Source organism: Ranitomeya variabilis, chromosome 8 (genome assembly GCF_051348905.1).
Source record: "Ranitomeya variabilis isolate aRanVar5 chromosome 8, aRanVar5.hap1, whole genome shotgun sequence".
Taxonomy (NCBI): Eukaryota; Metazoa; Chordata; class Amphibia; order Anura; family Dendrobatidae; genus Ranitomeya; species Ranitomeya variabilis.
Window position 1 is genome coordinate 213,332,961 of NC_135239.1, and position 23,984 is coordinate 213,356,944.

At 42.3% G+C, this 23,984-nt stretch overlaps 1 protein-coding gene across 5 annotated transcripts in view; it reads left to right on the plus strand.

The window, feature by feature from the left end:
• The window catches only part of IL5RA (interleukin 5 receptor subunit alpha), a 120,799-nt gene that overhangs the window by 12,739 nt on the left and 84,076 nt on the right, over nt 1-23,984 (plus strand). For 2 of the 5 annotated variants that reach the window (XM_077276858.1, XM_077276862.1), the window contains exon 2: nt 9,814-9,948. The exons of 2 other annotated variants lie outside the window; for them this stretch is intronic. The gene's annotated coding sequence lies outside the window, so the exon portion shown is untranslated. Of the gene's footprint in view, nt 1-9,813; nt 10,039-23,984 lie in introns of all 5 variants that reach the window. One more of the 5 variants, XM_077276864.1, reaches the window with a different exon arrangement.

Below are 23,984 nucleotides of genomic sequence, written 5' to 3' on the forward strand. Positions count from 1 at the left end.
CCCAATGATCAGGAGAACTATTTAAAGGCAATGGGCATGGCCCAGCTTCCAATCCGAGGATCAGGTAAATTAACCCCGAAACAGCTAGATAAAATCTAGCCGACGCCAATGAGCCCATAGTGGTCAAAAGCGGAATTACCGCTGTCTGTCGAACGACCTGGTCTGAACAGCGTCCGACATGACAATTTCTCAGACATACAGTGTTACGTGGTCTGGGAACATTTCTGTGATCTCCAAAACGGCAAAATACACTGAAAAGTGTTTCTGAATTGAAGTTGATTGTCATCCATATAGTTTTGCATTCTTTCTGTTGCATTACGGTTGAGTAAACCCACAAAAACCACTTTGATTGCTGCAGGTAACAAATTTTTTTCTTTCTTTAAAAATAAACTAGGTTTCAAGAGACCTAGCAACTACAAAATGCGTAAGGCGTGCGTTAATGGACAGGGAAGTGGAAGTGCGGATGATGGTGTACGCAGATGCCGAGGACAGTGGGGCAGGTGCGACTACACCTGATGCTGGAGCACAAGAAACACGCCCATCCTCGACACATAGGTTCCTGTCCTGCTTTGCAGGGAGGAACGATACACCACTTCTGAAGCCAGAGCAGTGTGAACAGGTGGTCAGTTGGATAGCAGATAAAGCTTCCAAAAGGCGTGGCAGCACCACCCAGTCTTCCACACGGTCCAGTCTCACCACCCTAAAGTTTGGATCACTTAGCCCCTTCACCCTGAGCCTGTTTTCACCTTTATGACCTGGCCAAGTTTTACACTTCTGACCAGTGTCACTTTATGTGGTAATATCTCTGGAACGCTTCAACGGATCCCAGTGAAACATCTTTTTTTTGTTAGGAGGTTATAAGGGTTAAAAGTTGACCTGGGATTTCTCATTTTTTCAAACAAAATTTACAAAACCATTTTTTTAGGGACCACATCACATTTAAAGTGATTTTCAGAAGCCTATATGACAGAAAATACCCAAAAGTGACACCATTCTAAACACTGCACTCTCAGAGTGCTCAAAACAACATTCAAGAAGTTTATTAACCCTTCAGGTGCTTCACAGGCATTTTTAGAATTTTGATGGTAAGAACGGATGCAAGGACAAAACTCTGATGGTAAAAACAGACACGAGGACCAAATACTGATGGTAAAAACAGACTCAGGCCGGTTTCACACGTCAGTGGCTCCGGTACGTGAGGTGACAGTTTCCTCACGTACTGGAGACACTGACACACGTAGACCCATAAAAATCAATGCATCTGTTCAGATGTCATTGATTTTTTGCGGACCGTGTCTCTGTGTGCCAAACACGGAGACATGTCAGTGTTCGTGGGAGCGCACGTATTACACGGACCCAATAGAGTCAATGGGTCCGTGTAAAACACGGACCTCACATGGACGTTCTCCGTCTGGGGTCCGTGTGCGTGCAGGAGACAGCGCTACAGTAAGCGCTGTCCCCCCCACATGGTGCTGAAGCCGCGATTCATATGTTCCCTGCAGCAGCGTTTGCTGCAGAGAAAATATGAATAATAGTGTTTCAAATAAAGATCTATGTGTCTGCCGCCCCTCCACCCCCTGTGCGCCCCCCCGCTGTTCTGAAAATACTCACCCGCTCCCACGTTGGCTGTCACTCCTTCCTCTCTGCCCCGCGCCTCCTACTGTATGCGGTCACGTGGGGCCGCTCATTTACAATCATGAATAGTCGGCTCCGCCCCTATGGGAGGTGGAGCCACATATTCATGACTGTAAATGATCGGCCCCACGTGACCGCATACACTAGAAGCCGCGGCCAGACCAGGAAGCAGCGAGGGAGGCGGGTAAGTTTTTTCAGAACAGCGGGGGGGCGCACAGGGGGTGGGAGGGCGGTGGACACATAGATCTTTATTTTAAACACTGTTATTCATATTTTCTCTGCAGCAAACGCTGCTGCAGGGAACATATGAATCGCGGCTTCAGCACGATTCAGGGTACCACACGCGTGGGTACCACACGCTCCGTGTGGTACCCACTCGCCATACGGGCGGCACACGTGTGCCGCACGTATGGCCTACGTGAGTTCCCAGGCACACGGACACGGATAACTCCGGTACCGATTTATTCCGGTACCGGAATTATCTGGACGTGTGGGACAGCCCTCAAGGAGCAAACACTGATGGTAAAAACGGATGCAAGGACCAAACACTGATGGTAAAAACGGCCGAAGGACAAAACACTGATGGTAAAAACACGAAGGACAAAACACTGATGGTAAGACTAGACACGAGGACCAAACACTGATGGTAAAAACAGACGCAAGGACAAAACACTGATGGTAAGAACAGACACGAGGACCAAACACTGATGGTAAAAACAGACGCAAGGACAAAACACTGATGGTAATAACAGACACGAGGACCAAACACTGATGGTAAAAACAGACCCAAGGACAAAACACTGATGGTAAAAACACGAAGGACAAAACACTGATGGTAAGAACAGACACGAGGACCAAACACTGATGGTAATAACAGACGCAAGGACAAAACACTGATGGTAAAAACGGACGCAAGGACCAAACACTGATGGTAAAAACGGACGCAAGGACCAAACACTGATGGTAAAAACAGATGCAAGAACCAAACACCGATGGTAAAAACAGACACAAGGACCAAACACTGATGGTAAAAACAGATGCAAGAACAATACACTGATGGTAAAAACAGACGCAAGGACCAAACACTGATGGTAAGAGTGGACACGAGCACCAAACACTAATGGTAAAAACAGACGCAAGGACCAAACACTGATGGTAAAAACGGACAAAACACTGATGGTAAAAACAGATGTAAGGACAATACACGGACACAAGAATGGACACACTGATGACACAGTAACATTTTTTCACTTACGTGTTTAAACACAGACGTGTGAATGAGGCCTAATAGAAAACTGAGAACAGCTAATACTAAGTAACACATATAGATGGATAACACACATGAAACAAATAGGCTATATACAGCACACAAGTCACACAACATAGAACATGGTTTGTGTGGATACAAAGGTGAAAGCGCCAGGAAATAAGTGTTTTTGGATTTGCCATAAATGGACTACCAAAGTAACAAACACCAATTATCCTCCTCAGAGAGGATGATGATGGAAACCCGACTGCTGCCTATTGGAAGCAGCAATCCCTAAAGTTATTACGGACCCTTTGAGTGTCTTTGCCACATAGGTTAAGAAGCAAAACCAGAAACTCCATTTGCAGACAGTCGCTAAGGCTACTTTCACACTTGCGTCGGTACGGGTCCGTCGCTAAGCGTCGGCGCGACGTACCGACGCACGTTGTGAAAATTATGCACAACGTGGGCAGTGGATGCAGTTTTTCGACGCATTCGCTGCTCATTCTAAAGTCCGGGGAGGAGGGGGCAGAGTTCCGGCCACGCATGCGCGGTAGAAAATGGCGGACGCGACGTACGAAAAAACGTTACATTGAACGTTTTTTCGTGCCAACGGTCCGCCAAAACACGACGGATCCAGTGCACGACGGACACGACGTATGGACATACGTCGCGATCCATCGGCAATACAAGCATATGGGAAAAAAACGCATCCTGCGGGCACATTTGCAGGATCTGTTTTTTCCCCAAAACGACGGATTGCGATGTACGTCACACGATGCAAGTGTGAAAGAAGCCTTAGGGTTGTTTGCACTTCATCAGTGCAAAGGAAAAGAGCTGGTTTGGCTGGGTGAGAGGCCTCTGTCAGAGGATTTAAAGGGTACAGCTTATCCTTGTGGAAAGCACCTAAAAAAAAAATATTTATTATTTATATAAATTATTGAGCTGAAAAAAGTCCTTCAGCACAAAAAAGACGAATAATAATACAAGAACACGAGACCATGACAATATTAATAATACTGATGATGAAACAATATAGACCTATTTTCCCACGATGATCTTTTATCGTGTTTTTGACGTTGTGTATTTTCGCTGTGGCAAAAACGCAGCATTTTACAGAACCAACAAAGTGGATGAGATTTATAGAAATCCCATGCCAACTGTTCTTTTTTACACTGCGTTGCCTGTTTCCAATCCGCAACATGTCAGTTTCTCTTGCGGATGTGCTGAGTTTTCTGTGCAGAATATCCCCATAGACTTGCATTAGATACAGAAAATCTGCAGGTAAAAACATACACACATGCATTTTAAGCGCGTTTATGCAGAGCAAATGCATAAAAAACGCATGTAATCAGCGCCTAAGAATGTCAATACCAGGAAGTTTAAAAAACAAAGCAGCTTTATTTAAAGCATGAGACACAAAACACGGAGAAAAAAATACAGCGTAAAAAAACCACACACAAAAATACAATGCAAAATCACAAGTAAACTAAAGTGCAGAAATTCTGCTGCGTCAAAAACTCAATAAACACTGACAATGGGAACATAGCCTTATACATCAAGAACAAGAGTTCAATAAAATCCCCCAAATTACCAAACAACAAAAATGCCTTCCACTGGCTAATAGCATCATAAAAAGGAACCTGCGGTCAGTGAATTATTGCTTAATCTATCTAATTGCAGATAAACGCTCACTTCCACATGTTGCAGATGTCTGCAAAAAAAACAGAACTTCAAGTAATGAAGACAATGTAGAAGTGAGAGTGCAATTGTATCCAAAAATGAGGAGCTAAATACATGAAACTGACCAGACTTATAAAAAAATGTCCTGAGGAGACTAAACTTTATACAGGAGTGTAGCTATGACACTGTCCTGTATGGACGAAAGGATACACTGCTACAATACTGTCTCCACATGCAAGAATATAACTACTATAACACTGCCTCCTATGTACAAAAATATAACTACTATAATACTGCTATGTACAAGAATATAACTACTATAATACTGCCCCCTATGTACACGAATATAACTACTGTAATACTGCTCCCTATGTACAAGAATATAACTACTGTAATACTGCTCCTATGTACAAGAATATAACTACTATAATACTGCCCCTATGTACAAGAATATAACTACTATAATACTGCCCCTATGTACAAGAATATAACTACTATAATACTGCTCCTATGTACAAGAATATAGCTACTATAATACTGCTCCATGTACAAGAATATAACTACTATAATACTGCCCCTATGTACAAGAATATAACTACTATAATACTGCCTCTATGTACAAGAATATAACTACTATAATACTGCTCCTATGTACAAGAATATAACTACTATAATACTGCTCCTATGTACAAGAATATAACTACTATAATACTGCTCCTATATACAAGAATATAACTACTGTAATACTGCCCCTATGTACAAGAATATATCTACTATAATACTGCTCCTATATACAAGAATATAACTACTATAATACTGCCCCCTATGTACAAGAATGTAACTACTATAATACTGCCTCTATGTACAAGAATATAACTACTATAATACTGCCCCTATGTACAAGAATATAACTGCTATAATACTGCCCCTATGTACAAGAATATAACTACTATAATACTGCTCCTATATACAAGAATATAACTACTATAATACTGCCCCTATGTACAAGAATATAACTACTATAATACTGCCCACTATGTACAAGAATATAACTACTATAATACTGCCCCTATGTACAGGAATACAACTACTATAATACTGCCACTATGTACAAGAATATAACTACTATAATACTGCTCCTATGTGCAAGAATATAACTAGTATAATACTGCCCCCTATATACAAGAATATAACTACTATAATACTGCCCACTATGTACAAGAATATAACTACTATAATACTGCCCCTATGTACAGGAATATAACTACTATAATACTGCCACTATGTACAAGAATATAACTACTATAATACTGTCCCTATGTACAAGAATATAACTACTATAATACTGCTCCTATATACAAGAATATAACTACTATAATACTGCTCCTATGTACAAGAATATAACTACTATAATACTGCCCCCTATGTACAAGAATATAACTACTATAATACTGCTCCTATGTACAAGAATATAACTACTATAATACTGCTCCTATGTGCAAGAATATAACTACTATAATACTGCTCCTATGTACAAGAATATACAGTTATGTCCATACATATTTGGACAGAGACAACATTTTTCTAATTTTGGTTATAGACATTGCCACAATGAATTTTAAACAAAACAATTCAGATGCAGTTGAAGTTCAGACTTTCAGCTTTCATTTGAGGGTATCCACATTAAAATTGGATGAAGGGTTTAGGAGTTTCAGCTCCTTAACCTGTGCCACCCTGTTTTTAAAGGGACCAAAAGTAATTGGACAGATTCGATAATTGTAAATAAAATGTTCATTTTTAGTACTTGGTTGAAAACCCTTTGTTGGCAATGACTGCCTGAAGTCTTGAACTCATGGCCATCACCAGACACTGTGTTTCCTCCTTTTTGATGCTCTGCCTTCACTGCGGTGGTTTTCAGTTGCTGTTTGTTTGTGGCCTTTCTGACTGAAGTTTAGTCTTTAACAAGTGAAATGCTGCTCAATTGGGTTGAGATCAGGTGACTGACTTGGCCATTCAGGAATATCCCACTTCATTGCTTTAATAAACTCCTGGGTTGCTTTGGCTTTATGTTTTGGGCCATTGTCCATCTGTAGTATGAAACGACGACCAATCAGTTTGGCTGCTTTGGCTGGATCTGAGCACACAGTATGGCTGCTCTGAAGACCTCAGAATTCATTCTTCTGTCCTGTGTCACATCATCCATAAACACTAGTGACCCAGTGCCACTGGCAGCCATGCATGCCCAAGCCATCACACTGCCTCCGCCGTGTTTTACAGATGATGTGGTATGCTTTGGATCATGAGCTGTACCACGCCTTCGCCATACTTTTCTCTTTCCATCATTCTGGTAGAGGTTGATCTTGGTTTCATCTGTCCACAGAATGTTCTTCCAGAACTGTGCTGGCTTTTTTAGATGTTTTTTAGCAAAGTCCAGTCTAGCCTTTTTCTTCTTGATGCTTATGAGAGGCTTGCACCGTGCAGTGAACCCTCTGTATTTACTTTCATGCAGTCTTCTCTTTATGGTAGATTTGGATATTGATACGCCGACCTGGAGAGTGTTGGTCACTTGGTTGAGTGTTGTGAAGGGGTTTCTCTTCACCATGGAGATTATTCTGCGATCATCCACCACTGTTGTCTAACTACTATAATACTGCCCCTATGTACAAGAATATAACTACTATAATACTGCCCCTATGTACAAGAATATAACTGCTATAATACTGCCCCTATGTACAAGAATATAACTACTATAATACTGCCCCTATGTACAAGAATATAACTACTATAATACTGCCCCTATGTACAGGAATATATCTACTATAATACTGCCTCTATGTACAAGAATATAACTACTATAATACTGCTCCTATGTACAAGAATATAACTACTATAATACTGCCCCTATGTACAAGAATATAACTACTATAATACTGCCCCTATGTACAAGAATATCACTACTATAATACTGCCCCTATGTACAAGAATATCACTACTATAATACTGCCCCTATGTACAAGAATATAACTACTATAATACTGCCCCTATGTACAAGAATATAACTACTATAATACTGCTCCTATGTACAAGAATATAACTACTATAATACTGCTCCTATGTACAAGAATATAACTACTATAATACTGCCCCTGTGTACAAGAATATAACTACTATAATACTGCTCCTATGTACAAGAATATAACTACTATAATACTGCCCCTATGTACAAGAATATAACTACTATAATACTGCCCCTATGTACAAGAATATAACTACTATAATACTGCTCCCTATGTACAAGAATATAACTACTATAATACTGCCCCTATGTACAAGAATATAACTACTATAATACTGCCCCTATGTACAAAAATATAACTACTATAATACTGCCCCTATGTACAAGAATATAACTACTATAATACTGCTCCTATGTACAAGAATATAACTACTATAATACTGCTCCTATGTACAAGAATATAACTACTATAATACTGCCCCTATGTACAAGAATATAACTACTATAATACTGCTCCCTATGTACAAGAATATAACTACTATAATACTGCCCCTATGTACAAGAATATAACTACTATAATACTGCTCCCTATGTACAAGAATATAACTACTATAATACTGCCACTATATACAAGAATATAACTACTATAATACTGCCCCTATGTACAAGAATATAACTACTATAATACTGCCCCTATGTACAAGAATATAACTACTATAATACTGCCCCTTTGTACAAGAATATAACTACTATAATACTGCTCCCTATGTACAAGAATATAACTACTATAATACTGCCCCTATGTACAAGAATATAACTACTATAATACTGCCCCTATGTACAAGAATATAACTACTATAATACTGCCCCTATGTACAAGAATATAACTACTATAATACTGCCCCTATGTACAAGAATATAACTACTATAATACTGCCCCTATGTACAAGAATATAACTACTATAATACTGCCCCTATGTACAAGAATATAACTACTATAATACTGCTCCCTATGTACAAGAATATAACTACTATAATACTGCCCCTATGTACAAGAATATAACTACTATAATACTGCTCCCTATGTACAAGAATATAACTACTATAATACTGCCACTATATACAAGAATATAACTACTATAATACTGCCCCTATGTACAAGAATATAACTACTATAATACTGCTCCTATGTACAAGAATATAACTACTATAATACTGCTCGTATGTACAAGAATATAACTACTATAATACTGCCCCTATGTACAAGAATATAACTACTATAATACTGCCCCTATGTACAAGAATATAACTACTATAATACTGCTCCCTATGTACAAGAATATAACTACTATAATACTGCCCCTATGTACAAGAATATAACTACTATAATACTGCTCCCTATGTACAAGAATATAACTACTATAATACTGCCACTATATACAAGAATATAACTACTATAATACTGCCCCTATGTACAAGAATATAACTACTATAATACTGCTCCTATGTACAAGAATATAACTACTATAATACTGCTCGTATGTACAAGAATATAACTACTATAATACTGCTCGTATGTACAAGAATATAACTACTATAATACTGCCCCCTATGTACAGGAATATAACTACTATAATACTGTCATTTATATTGAAGACACTATCTTTTTATGATGTTTTTCTGTATTGCAGGCCTAAGTGAGGTTTCATTCTTAGTAATAGATCAGGGACTTCACCATATCACCATCACGTCACTTTCAGCAGCGAGTTGAAAATATGCAAAGTTTAATGTTATTTTATTCACAGTAGAGGAGGAATGCAAGCAGTAAAGACAAAGTTCACATGAATATATTAATGTCTCATTACAGGTTAATGCACACAGCGATGTCATAGTACAGCTATAATACACGTGATGTCACACCACAGGTATAATGCAGAACATAATGAATTGAGAAGATGCCAATTGTCTGGGTAACCTTGGAGCTCCAAAGCAAATATTGGGCACACACTCGATTCACGCCCCTTTCCAGTAATCACAGGCTAAACCAGTTGTTTTACAGGTTAAGGGTCTCCTGAGTTGTAGGACCCCATAATAGCTGTACCTGGTGCCCCGGCAGTGGTGCCAGATAATGGGACATGTACACAGTATTTATTGCCAGAACATACTGCAGGCGTTACATTGTATCATTACTCCTCCTGATGTCAATAATTGTTGTGGTTTTGGTCTGTGTTAGGGGCCGGGTCCTCGTATGCGATAGCTGCGCTGCTGGGAAAGTTTCACAACCTGGTTTTGGGAACTGACCTCTGAGTGAAGCGGTCGCTGAAACAGAGGAGGAGAGCGAACCTGGAGAACTAGTGTGAGAAGCGAGGTGAGAAATATGAAGGGGATATAACGGATCCAACATGAGAAGCATGGGAGATCAGGTCCGCAACAGATCAGTAACTCCACAGAAAACACAGTGAGTGAGCACAGATAATGTAGGAGAGGTCACCTTCAGTCCTATGTAACTCCACAGAAAACACAGTGATCACTCTCTGAGCACAGATAATGTAGTAGAGGTCACCTGCAGTCCTATGTAACTCCACAGATAGCACAGTGATAACTCTCTGAGCACAGAAAATGTAGTAGATGTCACCTTCAGTCCTATACTCATTATAATCTGCCTATGCATTCTACATTATCTGTACTCAGAGTTATCACTGTGTTATCTGTGGTGTTACATAGGACTGCATATTGCACCTTTCTGACATCACAGGATCACACCACCTGGAAGGTATGTGGTTAACCAGTCCCACCCATTACTTTCTGGTTAACCCTTATATCCAGCCTTTTACTAATATACAGGTTTGTGGGACAACAAGACCCAGCAAACTGTCCTGGATTCAGATCGCAGCAGACCTTAGTCAGAGTAGCTAGTAGAGTAGTAGAGGGGCAGTGGACGAGGAGCGGGGGCCCCATTCCATTACAACTTAGGGTGCCAACCTCCAATGTCAGGAAGGGAATTGTGAAGGGCAAAACTAGTTCCTATCTCCCCTCATTTCTGCTCTTTTTTGTATCACTGGTTTTCTGTACAGATGTGCGTGCATGTATGTCTCTATGTATTAGGGTTTTTAAAGTAACTAAAAGAGAATTTCTTGAGGTTTTTTTGTTATGGTTTACATGTATAAGGGTATGTGTCCACGTTCAGGAAACGCTGCGTTTTTGACGTTGCGTTTTTCCGCAGCGTCAAAAACGCAGCGTCCAGATGTTACAGCATAGTGGAGGGGGTTTCATGAAATCCCGACTCCACTATGCATTAAAAAACGCATGCGTTTTTGCCGCGAAAACGCATGCGCGGTGCGTTTTTTCAAAACGCAGCATGTTGCTACAATGAGCAAAACACGCAGGCACACCGCAGGTGACCTGCCAGTGACCTCAGGTGCAGTTTTGGTCAGGTTTTTACTTGCATAAAATCCTGACCAAAGCCTGAAGCAAACCTGAACGTGGACACATACCCTAAGGGTATGTTTCCACGTTCAGGATGGCCGGCGGTATCGCCGCAGCGGCGAAGCCGCTCGGCGCTAAGCCCCGCCCCCTTTCTGGGACGCGATCATGCCGGATGTGTTAACTCTTCACATCCGGGATGATCGCTCTCTCCCATAGCGCCCTGTGATATGCCTTGCGGGGACGCTGCGATCTGAAAAGACGCGCAGCATGTCCGTAGTCGCAGGGCCGCCGCGTGCGGGTTTCCACGCATAGTGGAGACGGGATTTAATAAAATCCCCTCCACTATGCTGGAACATCTGGACGCTGCTTGTTTGACGCTGCAGCTCTGCGCAGCGTCAAACAAGCAGCGTTTCCTGACCGTGGAAACATACCCTAAGGGCCCCTTAGGTTGATTGATTTGATTGTTGATTAAGGGGGCTTTTAGGTGGGTAATATTGTATATAGAGGGATGTCAGCAAATTTAACCCCTTTACCCCCAAGGGTGGTTTGCATGTTAATGACCAGGCCAATTTTTACAATTCTGACCACTGTCACTTTATGAGGTTATAACTCTGGAACGCTTCAACGGATCCCGGTGATTCTGACACGGTTTTCTCGTGACGTATTGTACTTTATGATAGTGGTAAAATTTATTTGATATTACCTGCGTTTATTTGTGAAAAAACGGAAATTTGGCGAAAATTTTGAAAATTTCGCAATTTTCCAACTTTGAACTTTTATGCCCTTAAATCACAGAGATATGTCACACAAAATACTTAATAAGTAACATTTCCCACATGTCTACTTCACATCAGCACAATTTTGGAACAAAATTTTTTTTTTCTTTTGGCTACGTTCACATTTGCGTTGTTGGGTGCAGCATCAGCGACGCTACGCGACGCAACCAACAACGCATGTACACAACGCAGCGTTTTGCGATCCTACAGATTGTGACTTTCGGCGCAGGGAAAACGCTACAAGTAGCGTCCCCTGCACCCTGCCTTGTGCGTCTATATGACACATGCGTCGTAAAACGCAGTACAACGCATACCGGCGCATGTCCATGCGCCCCCCATGTTAAAGATAGGGACGCATGCGTCGACGACGCTGCGCCCAACAACGCAAATGTGAACGTAGCCTTAGGGAGTTTATAAGGATTAAAAGTTGACCAGCAATTTCTCATTTTTACCACACCATTTTTTTTAGGGACCACATCACATTTGAAGTCATTTTGAGGGGTCTATATGATCGAAAATACACAAGTGTGACACCATTCTAAAAACTGTACCCCTCAAGGTGATCAAAACCACATTCAATAAGTTTATTAACCCGTCAGGTGTTTCACAGTAATTTTTGGAATGTTTAAAAAAAAATAATAATTTAACTTTTTTTCACAAAAAATTTACTTCAGCTCCAAATTGTTTTATTTTACCAAGGGTAACAGGAGAAAATGGACCCCAAAAATTGTTGTGCAATTTATCCTGAGTACGCTGATACCCCATATGTGGGGGTAAACCACTGTTTGGGCGCATGGCAGAGCTCGGAAGGGAAGGAGCGCCATTTGACTTTTCAATGCAAAATTGACTGGAATTGAGATGGGACGCCATGTTGCGTTTGGAGAGCCACTGATGTGCCTAAACATTGAAACCCCCCACAAGTGACACCATTTTGGAAAGTAGACCCCCTAAGGAACTTATCTAGATGTGTGGTGAGCACTTTGACCCACCAAGTGCTTCACAGAAGTTTATAATGCAGAGCCGTAAAAATAAAAAATCATATTTTTATACAAAAATGATCTTTTCGCCCCCAATTTTTTATTTTCCCAAGGATAATAGAAGAAACTGGACACCAAAAGTTGTTGTGCAATTTGTCCTGAGTACGCCGATACCCCATATGTGGGGGTAAACCACTGTTTGGGCGCATGGCAGAGCTTGGAAGGGAAGGAGCGTGATTTGACTTTTCAATGCAAAATTGACTGGAATTGAGATGGGACGCCATGTTGCGTTTGGAGAGCCCCTGATGTGCCTAAACATTGAAACCCCCCACAAGTGACACCATTTTGGAAAGTAGACTCCCTAAGGAACTTATCTAGATGTGTTGTGAGAGCTTTGAACCCCAAATTGTTTCTCTACAGTTTATAACGCAGCCGTGAAAATAAAAATTCTTTTTTTTTCCACAAAAATTATTTTTTAGCCCCCAGTTTTGTATTTTCCCAAGGGTAACAGGATAAATTGGACCCCAAAAGTTGTCCAATTTGTCCTGAGTACGCTGATACCCCATATGTTTGGGGGAACCACCGTTTGGGCGCATGGCAGAGCTCACAAAGGAAGGAGCGCCGTTTGGAATGCAGACTTAGATGAAATGGTCTGCAAGCGTCACATTGCGTTTGCAGAGCCCCTAATGTACCTAAACAGTAGAAACCCCCCACAAGTGACCCCATATTGGAAACTAGACCCCCCAAGGAACTTATCTAGATATGTTGTGAGAACTTTGAACCCCCAAGTGTTTCACTACATTTTATAATGCAGAGCCGTGAAAATAAAAAATAATTTTTTTCCCACAAAAATGTTTTTTAGCCCCCCCAATTTTTTTTTCCCAAGGGTAACAAGAGAAACTGGACCCCAAAAGTTGTTGTCCAATTGGTCCTGAGTACGCTGATACCCCATATGTTGGGGTAAACCCCCTGTGTGGGCACACGGGAGAGCTTGGAAGGGAAGGAGCACTATTTTACTTTTTCAACGCAGAATTGGCTGGAATTGAGATCAGATGCCATGTCGCATTTGGAGAGCCCTGATGTGCCTAAACAGTGGGCACCCCCAATTCTAACTGAAACCCTAACCCCTAATCTCAACCACACCCCTAACCCCAACTACACCCCTAACCCCAGCACACCCCTAATCCCAACCCTAACCACACCCCTAACTCCAACACACTCCTAACCCTAATCCCAACCATAACCCTAACCACACCCCTAACCCTGACACACCCCTAACCCTAATCCCAACTGTAAATGTAATCCAAACCCTAACTTTAGCCCCAACCCTAACTGTAGCCCTAACCCTAACTTTAGCCCCAACCCTAATTGTAGCCCTAACCCTAACTTTAGCCCCAACCCTAACTTTAGCCCCAACCCTAACTGTAGCCCTAACCCTAGCCCCAACCCTAACCCTAGCCCTAATCCTAGCCCTAACCCTAACGGGAAAATGGAGATAAATAAAAAATTTTATTTTATTATTGTTCCCTAACTAAGGGGGTGATGAAGGGGGATTTGATTTACTATTTATAGTGGGTATTTTAGCGGATTTTTATGATTGGCAGCTGTCACACACTAAAAGATGCTGTTTATTGCAAAAAATAGTTTTTGCGTCTCCACATTTTGAGAGCTATAATTTTTCTATATTTTGGTCCACAGAGTCATGTGAGGTCTTGTTTTTTGCAGGACGAGTTAACGTTTTTATTGGTATCATTTTCGGGCTTGTGACATTTTTGATCGCTTTTTATTCCGATTTTTGTGAGCCAGAATGACCAAAAACCAGCTACTCATGAATTTCTTTTGGGGGAGGCGTTTATACTGTTCCACGTTTGGTAAAATTGATAAAGCAGTTTTATTCTTCGGGTCAGTACGATTACAGCGATGCCTCATTTATATCTTTTTTTATGTTAGGGCTGGGGTTAGGGTTGGGGCTAGGGTTGGAGCTAAAGTTAGGGTTAGGGTTGGGGCTAAATTTAGGGTTAGGGCTGGGACTAAAGTTAGGGTTAGGGTTTGGATTACATTTACGGTTGGGATTAGGGTTGGGATTAGAGTTAGGGGTGTGTCAGGGTTAGGGGTGTGGTTAGGGTTACCGTTGGGATTAGGGTTAGGGGTGTGTTTGGATTAGGTTTTCAGTTAGAATTGGGGTGTTTCCACTATTTAGGCACATCAGGGGCTCTCCAAACGCGACATGGCGTCCGATCTCAATTCCAGCCAATTCTGCATTGAAAAAGTAAAACAGTGCTCCTTTCCTTTCGAGCTTTACCGTGCGCCCAAACAGGGGTTTACCCCAACATATGGGGCATCAGCGTACTAGGGACAAATTGGACAACAACTTTTGGGGTCCAAGATCTCTTGTTACCCTTGGGAAAATATACATTTGGGGGGCTAAAAATCATTTTTGTGGGAAAAAAAAGATTGTTTATTTTCACGGCTCTGCATTGTAAACTGTAGTGAAACACCTGGGGGTTAAAAGTTCTCACAACACATCTAGATAAGTTCCTTGGGAGGTCTAGTTTCCAATATGGGGTCACTTGTGGGGGGTTTCTACTGTTTGGGTACATCAGGGGCTCTGCAAATGCAACGTGACGCCTGCAAACCAATCCATCTAAATCTGCATTCCAAATGGTACTCCTTCCCTCCCAAGCCCTGCCATGCGCCCAAACATATGGGGTATCAGCGTACTCAGGACAAATTGGACAACGAGTTTTGGGGTCCAATTTATCTTGTTACCCTTGTGAAAATACAAAACTGGGGGCTAAAAAATCATTTTTGTGAAAAAAAAAAAAGGAATTTTTATTTTCACGGCTCTGCGTTATAACTTGTAGTGAAACACTTGAGGGATCAAAACGCTCAAAACACATCTAGATAAGTTCCTTAGGGGGTCTACTTTCCAAAATGGTGTCACTTGTGGGGGGGTTTAATGTTTAGGCACATCAGGGGCTCTCCAAACGCGACATGGAGTCCCATCTTAATTCCAGTCAATTTTGCATTGAAAAGTCAAATGGCGCTCCTTCCCTTCCGAGCTCTGCCATGCGCCAAAACAGTCGTTTACCCCCACATATGGGGTATCGGCGTACTCAGGACAAATTGCACAACAACTTTTGTGGTCTAATTTCTTCTCTTACCCTTGTGAAAATAAACAATTGGGGGCGAAAAGATAATTTTTGTGAAAAAATATGATTTTTTATTTTTACGGGACAAATTGTACAACAACTTTTGGGGTCCATTTTCTCCTGTTACCCTTGGTAAAATAAAACAAATTGGAGCTGAAATAAATTTTGTGTAAAAAAAAATTAAATGTTAATTTTTATTTAAACATTCCAAAAATTCCTGTGAAAAACCTGAAGGGTTAATAAATTTCTTGAATGTGGTTTTGAGCACCTTGAGGGGTGCAGTTTTTAGAATGGTGTCACACTTGGGTATTTTCTATCATATAGACCCCTCAAAATGACTTCAAATGAGATGTGGTCCCTAAAAAAAAAATGGTGTTGTAAAAATGAGAAATTGCTGGTCAACTTTTAACCCTTATAACTCCCTACCCCCAAAAAAATTTTGGTTCCTAAATTGTGCTGATGTAAAGTAGACATGTGGGAAATGTTACCTATTAAGTATTTTGTGTGACATATCTCTGTGATTTAAGGGCATAAAAAATTCAAATTTGGAAAATTGCAAAATTTTCTAAATTTTCGTTTTTTTCACAAATAAACGCAAGTTATATCAAATAAATTTTACCACTATCATGAAGTACAAGATGTCACGAGAAAACTGTCAGAATCGCCAAGATCCGTTGAAGCGTTCCAGAGTTATAAACTCATAAAGGGACAGTGGTCAGAATTGTAAAAATTGGCCTGGTCATTAACGTGCAATCCACCCTTGGGGGTAAAGGGGTTAATTATTTAGATAAAGAAATGTATTTATGGGAACAATATATCTTTTTTTTTAATTTAGGAATTTTTTTTTACACATCTAAATATTTTTTTTTTTTTACTTTTGTAACATTGTCCCAGGGGGGACATCACACTATAGGGTCAGATCGCTGATCTGACACTATGCACAGCACTGTGTCAGATCAGTGATCTGACAAACAGGGCTGCAGGCTTACCAGCACCTGCTCTGAGCATTTGATCGCAGTGTTTCGGGGGTTAATGTGCCGGTAGCGGTCCGTGACCACTCCTGGCACATAGTGCCGGATGTTTGCTGCGATAGTCAGCTGACACCCGGCAACGATCGGCCGCGCTCCCCCCGTGAGCGCGGCCGATCGCTATGACGTACTGTCCCGTCACTGGGAATTAAGTCCCAGGTCACCTCGACGGGATAGTACGTCATATGGGATTAAGGGGTTAATTCTGCTCAATATTAAGTCATAAATTTTTTTTTTTTTTTAAATATTATATTAACCCCTTTCCGACATCGGGCATAATAGTACGCCAATGTCGGACACCCTCCCTTTGATGTGAGCCCACATCTTTACCGGCACATGTTAGCTGTTTCCCGGCACCACTGAGCTGAGCTCTACATCTCGTCGACAGCAATGCTGCCATTCACTGAGGTCAGTGGCTAGGGCCACCTCCATGGGCAGAATCACTGTCGACAAGATGTAAATGCTGCAGACAAACAAGAGACACCAGGGCAGCTATGAAGACTCAGGCTCAGGTCCTGAGGACCAAACTTCTCTGAAAACGGAAAGTTCCCCTACTCAGCACGACTGAAACATTTATTTGCAATAATGGATAGTTCTTGATTTTTTTTTTTAAATTACACCTTACAAGAGTACACATTTTACATGTATATGCAGGGTGTGTGTGTGTGTGTGTGTGTGTGTGTGTGTGTGTGTGTGTGTGAGTGCGTGTGTGTGTGTGTGTGTATATATATATATATATATATATATATATATATATATATATACACCCTGCTCAAAAAAAATAAAGGAAACACTAAAATCCCGCATCCTAGATATCACTGAATTAAATATTCCAGTTGTACATCTTTATTCATTATATAGTGGAATGTGTTGAGAACAATAAAACATAAAAATGATCAACGTAAATCACAACTAATATCCCACGGAAGTCTGGAATTGGAACGATGCTCAAAATCAAAGTGGAAAATCAAATCGCAGGCTGATCCAACTTCAGTGGAAATGTGTTATGATCTGGTGGCCTAAGAGCAGCATGAGACGTACTCTGGAGAAGGTGGTACCTGTACTGACTGCAGACCCTGAACTTAACACCGCAACTAGAAGTAGCCGTGGAATGTACCTAGCGCTCCCTAGACATCTCGACACAGCCGGAGGACTAATTACCCCTAGAGATAGAAAAGGGAAAACTATCTTGCCTCAGAAAATCCCCAAAGGATAGACAGCCCCCCACAAATATTGACTGTGAGAGGAGAGGGAAAAAACATACACAGACTGAAATCAGAATTTAGCAAAGGAGGCCACTTCTAGCTAAATAGAAAGGATAGGACAGAGTACTATGCGGTCAGTATTAAAACACTAGAAAATATCCACCACAGAAAATACAAAATCTCCACAGCTAAATAAAGATATGGAGGGTATATCTGCATCTCCAGAGATACCAGCTTGGCTAAACAAATCCTTATACAGACCAAGCTGGACAAGACAAAAACATGGAAAAGAACTGAACAAGGCCAAAGCATGTGGACAGCAAAAAATCAAGACCAGAACTTATCTTTGTTGAAATTAACTGCAAAGCAGGAGAGACCAGGCAGAGATGTGAATCCTCCAGGAACAATGGACAACTGGCACTGACTAAAGGGTGAAGCCAGACTAAATAGCCCAGTCAGAATTGCAAAAAGTGAACACACCTGACAAATGCTGCGATTCAGAGACAGCAGCGCTACCACTTACAACCACCGGAGGGAGCCCAAGAGCAGAATTCACAACAGTACCCCCCCCTTGAGGAGGGGTCACCGAACCCTCACCAGAGCCCCCAGGCCGATCCGGACGAGCCAAATGAAAGGCACGAACCAAATCATCAGCATGAACATCGGAGGCAACAACCCAAGAATTATCCTCCTGGCCATAACCCTTCCATTTGACAAGATACTGAAGCTTCCGCCTCGAAAAACGAGAATCCAAAATCTTCTCAACCACATACTCCAACTCCCCATCAATCAACACCGGGGCAGGAGGATCAACAGAGGGAACAACGGGCACCACATATTTCCGCAACAAAGATCTATGAAAAATATTATGGATGGAAAAAGAGGCTGGAAGGACCAAACGAAAAGACACTGGATTGATAATCTCAGAAATCCTATAAGGGCCAATAAACCGAGGCTTAAACTTAGGGGAAGAAACCTTCATAGGGACATGACGGGAAGACAACCAGACCAAATCCCCAACCCGAAGCCGGGAACCAACACACCGACGACGGTTAGCAAAACGCTGAGCCCCCTCCTGAGACAACACCAAATTGTCAACAACATGAGCCCAAATTTGCTGCAACCTGTCAACCACAGAGTCCACCCCAGGACAATCAGAAGGCTCAACCTGCCCCGAAGAAAAACGAGGATGAAAACCAGAGTTACAAAAGAAGGGTGAAACCAAGGTAGCAGAACTAGCCCGATTATTAAGGGCAAACTCGGCCAATGGCAAGAAAGCCACCCAATCATCCTGATCAGCAGACACAAAGCATCTCAAATAAGTTTCCAAAGTCTGATTAGTTCGCTCGGTTTGGCCATTTGTCTGAGGATGAAATGCGGAAGAAAAAGACAAATCAATGCCCAGCCTAGCACAAAAGGCCCGCCAAAACCTAGAAACAAACTGGGAACCTCTATCGGACACAATATTCTCCGGAATGCCATGCAAACGAACCACATGCTGAAAAAACAACGGAACCAAATCAGAAGAGGAAGGCAACTTAGGCAACGGTACCAAATGAACCATCTTAGAAAACCGGTCACAAACCACCCAGATAACTGACATCCTCTGGGAAACCGGAAGATCCGAAATAAAATCCATAGAAATATGCGTCCAAGGCCTCTCAGGGACCGGCAAAAGCAAAAGCAACCCACTAGCGCGGGAACAGGAAGGCTTGGCCCGCGCACAAGTCCCACAGGACTGCACAAAAGAACGCACATCCCGTGACAAAGAAGGCCACCAAAAGGACCTACCAACCAAATCTCTGGTACCAAAAATCCCAGGATGACCAGCTAACACAGAACAATGAACCTCCGAAATCACTTTACTAGTCCATCTGTCAGGAACAAACAATTTCCCCACTGGACAGCGGTCAGGTTTATCAGCCTGAAATTCCTGAAGAACCCGTCGTAAATCAGGGGAGATGGCAGAAAGAATCACCCCTTCCTTCAGAATACCGACCGGCTCAAGGACCCCAGGAGAATCAGGCAAAAAGCTCCTAGAGAGGGCATCAGCCTTAACATTCTTAGAACCCGGAAGATACGAGACCACAAAATCAAAACGGGAGAAAAACAGGGACCATCGGGCCTGTCTAGGATTCAGCCGTTTGGCAGACTCGAGATAAATCAGATTCTTATGATCGGTCAAGACCACAATACGGTGCTTGGCCCCCTCAAGCCAATGTCGCCACTCCTCAAATGCCCACTTCATAGCCAACAACTCACGATTGCCGACATCATAATTGCGTTCCGCAGGCGAAAACTTTCGAGAAAAGAAGGCACACGGTTTCATCAAGGAACCATCAGGATTCCTCTGAGACAAAACGGCCCCTGCCCCAATCTCAGAAGCGTCAACCTCAACCTGAAAAGGAAGAGAAACATCCGGCTGACACAACACAGGGGCAGAAGTAAATCGGCGTTTAAGCTCCTGAAAGGCAGAAACAGCCGCAGAGGACCAATTCGTCACATCAGCGCCTTCGTCAAATCGGTCAGGGGTTTAACCACACTGGAGAAGTTGGCAATGAAACGGCGATAAAAATTAGCAAAGCCCAAAAATTTCTGAAGGCTCTTCACGGATGTGGGCTGGATCCAATCATGAATGGCCTGAACCTTAACCGGATCCATTTCTATAGACGAGGGAGAAAAAATGAAGCCCAAAAAAGAAATCTTCTGTACTCCAAAGAGGCACTTAGACCCCTTCACAAACAAGGCATTATCACGAAGGATCTGAAATACCATCCTGACTTGTTTCACATGAGACTCCCAATCATCTGAAAAAATCAAAATATCATCCAAATATACAATCATGAATTTATCAAGATAATTCCGAAAAATATCATGCATGAAGGACTGAAACACAGATGGTGCATTAGAGAGTCCGAATGGCATCACAAGGTATTCAAAATGGCCCTCGGGCGTATTAAACGCAGTTTTCCATTCATCACCCTGCTTAATACGAACAAGATTATATGCCCCTCGAAGGTCAATCTTAGTAAACCAACTAGCCCCCTTAATCCTAGCAAACAGATCAGAAAGCAAAGGCAAAGGGTATTGGAATTTGACCGTGATCTTATTCAAGAGGCGATAATCAATACAGGGTCTCAAGGAGCCATCTTTTTTGGCAACAAAAAAAAAACCTGCTCCCAATGGTGAAGAAGATGGCCGAATATGTCCTTTCTCCAAAGACTCCTTAACATAGCTCCACATGGCGGTATGTTCTGGCACAGACAGGTTGAAAAGTCGGCCCTTAGGGAACTTACAGCCTGGAATCCAGTCAATAGCACAATCACAGTCCCTATGCGGTGGAAGGGAACTGGACTTGGGCTCATTGAATACATCCTGGAAATCTGACAAAAACTCAGGAATTTCAGAAGAGGGGGAAGAGGCAATTGACATCAAAGGAACGTCACCATGAACCCCCTGACAACCCCAACTAGTCACAGACATAGATTTCCAATCTAATACCGGATTATGCACCTGTAACCATGGGAAACCCAGCACAATAGCATCATGCAAATTATGCAACACCAGAAACCGACAATCTTCCTGATGGGCTGGCGCCATGCACATGGTCAGCTGTGTCCAAAACTGAGGTTTATTTTTAGCCAACGGTGTAGCATCAATGCCCCTCAAAGGAATAGGACTCTGCAAAGGCTGCAAGGGGAAACCACAACGTCTGGCAAATTCTAAGTCCATTAAGTTTAGAGCGGCGCCTGAATCCGCAAATGCCATGACAGAAAATGACGATAATGAGCAGATCAGGGTCACAGATAACAGAAATTTAGGTTGTACAGTACTGATGGTAACGGAATTAGCGATTCTCTTGGTACGCTTAGGGCAATCAGAAATAACATGAGCAGAATCGCCGCAGTAAAAACACAACCTATTCTGACGTCTGAATCCTTGTCGTTCAGCTCTAGACACAATCCTATCACACTGCATAGGCTCAGGGCTCCGCTCGGAAGACAATGCCATAGTGTGCACAACTCTGCGCTCGTGCAAGCGCCGATCAATCTGAATGGCCAGAGACATAGAATCACTCAGACCAGCAGGCGTGGGGAACCCCACCATAACATCCTTAACGGATTCAGAAAGACCCTTTCTGAAGATTGCCGCCAAGGCATCCTCATTCCATTTAGTCAGTACAGACCATTTTCTAAACTTCTGGCAATATGATTCTGCCGCTTCTTGACCCCGAGACAGGGCCAACAAGGTCTTCTCAGCATGATCCACTGAATTAGGTTCGTCATACAATAACCCAAGCGCCTGAAAAAAGGTGTCTACATTAAGCAACGCCGGATTCCCAGATTCCAGGGAAAATGCCCAATCCTGAGGGTCGCCACGCAACAGAGATATGACAATTTTAACCTGCTGGATGGGATCACCAGAGGAACGGGGTTTCAGAGCAAAAAACAGTTTACAGTTATTTTTAAAGCTCAGAAATTTGGACCTATCCCCAAAAAACAAATCAGGAGTTGGAATTCTAGGCTCTAAAACCGGAGTCTGAGCGATATAATCGGAAATACCCTGTACTCTAGCAGCAAGTTGATCCACACGAGAAGCCAATCCCTGAACATCCATACCAACGCCGAACTCCTGAGCCACCCAGAGGTAAAGAGGGAAGAAAAAAAAAAAACACAACAGACTACAGAAAAAAAATTGGCTCAGCACTTTCCTTCCCTTCTTCTGAGATGCGATTAACTCATTGTTGGCCAGTTGTACTGTTATGATCTGGTGGCCTAAGAGCAGCATGAGACGTACTCTGGAGAAGGTGGTACCTGTACTGACCGCAGACCCTGAACTTAACACCGCAACTAGAAGTAGCCGTGGAATGTACCTAGCGCTCCCTAGACATCTCGACACAGCCGGAGGACTAATTACCCCTAGAGATAGAAAAGGGAAAACTATCTTGCCTCAGAAAATCCCCAAAGGATAGACAGCCCCCCACAAATATTGACTGTGAGAGGAGAGGGAAAAAACATACACAGACTGAAATCAGAATTTAGCAAAGGAGGCCACTTCTAGCTAAATAGAAAGGATAGGACAGAGTACTATGCGGTCAGTATTAAAACACTAGAAAATATCCACCACAGAAAATACAAAATCTCCACAGCTAACTAAAGTTATGGAGGGTATATCTGCATCTCCAGAGATACCAGCTTGGCTAAACAAATCCTTATACAGACCAAGCTGGACAAGACAAAAACATGGAAAAGAACTGAACAATAAGGCCAAAGCATGTGGACAGCAAAAAATCAAGACCAGAACTTATCTTTGTTGAAATGAACTGCAGAGCAGAAGAGACCAGACAGGGATGGGAATCCTCCAGGAACAATGGACAACTGGCACTGACTAAAGGGTCAAGCAAGAGTAAATAGCCCAGTCAGAATTGCAAAAAGTGAAAACACCTGACAAATGCTGCGATTCAGAGACAGCAGCGCTACAACTTACAACTTCCGGAGGGAGCCCAAGAGCAGAATTCACAACCGAAATGACTCAAAACAAGGAAATGATGCTCAGTAGTGTGTGTAGCCTCCACGTGCCTGTATGACCTCCCTACAACACCTGGGCATTCTCCTGATGAGGTGGCGGACGGTCTCCTGAGGGATCTCGTCCCAGACCTGGAATAACGCATCCACCAACTCCTGAACAGTCTGTGGTGCAACGTGACATTGGTGGATGGTGCGAGACATGATGTCCCAGATGTGTTCAATCGGATTCAGGTCTGGGGAACGGGCGGGCCAGTCCATAGCTTCAATGACTTCATCTTACAGGCACTGCTGACACGCTCCAGCCACATGAGG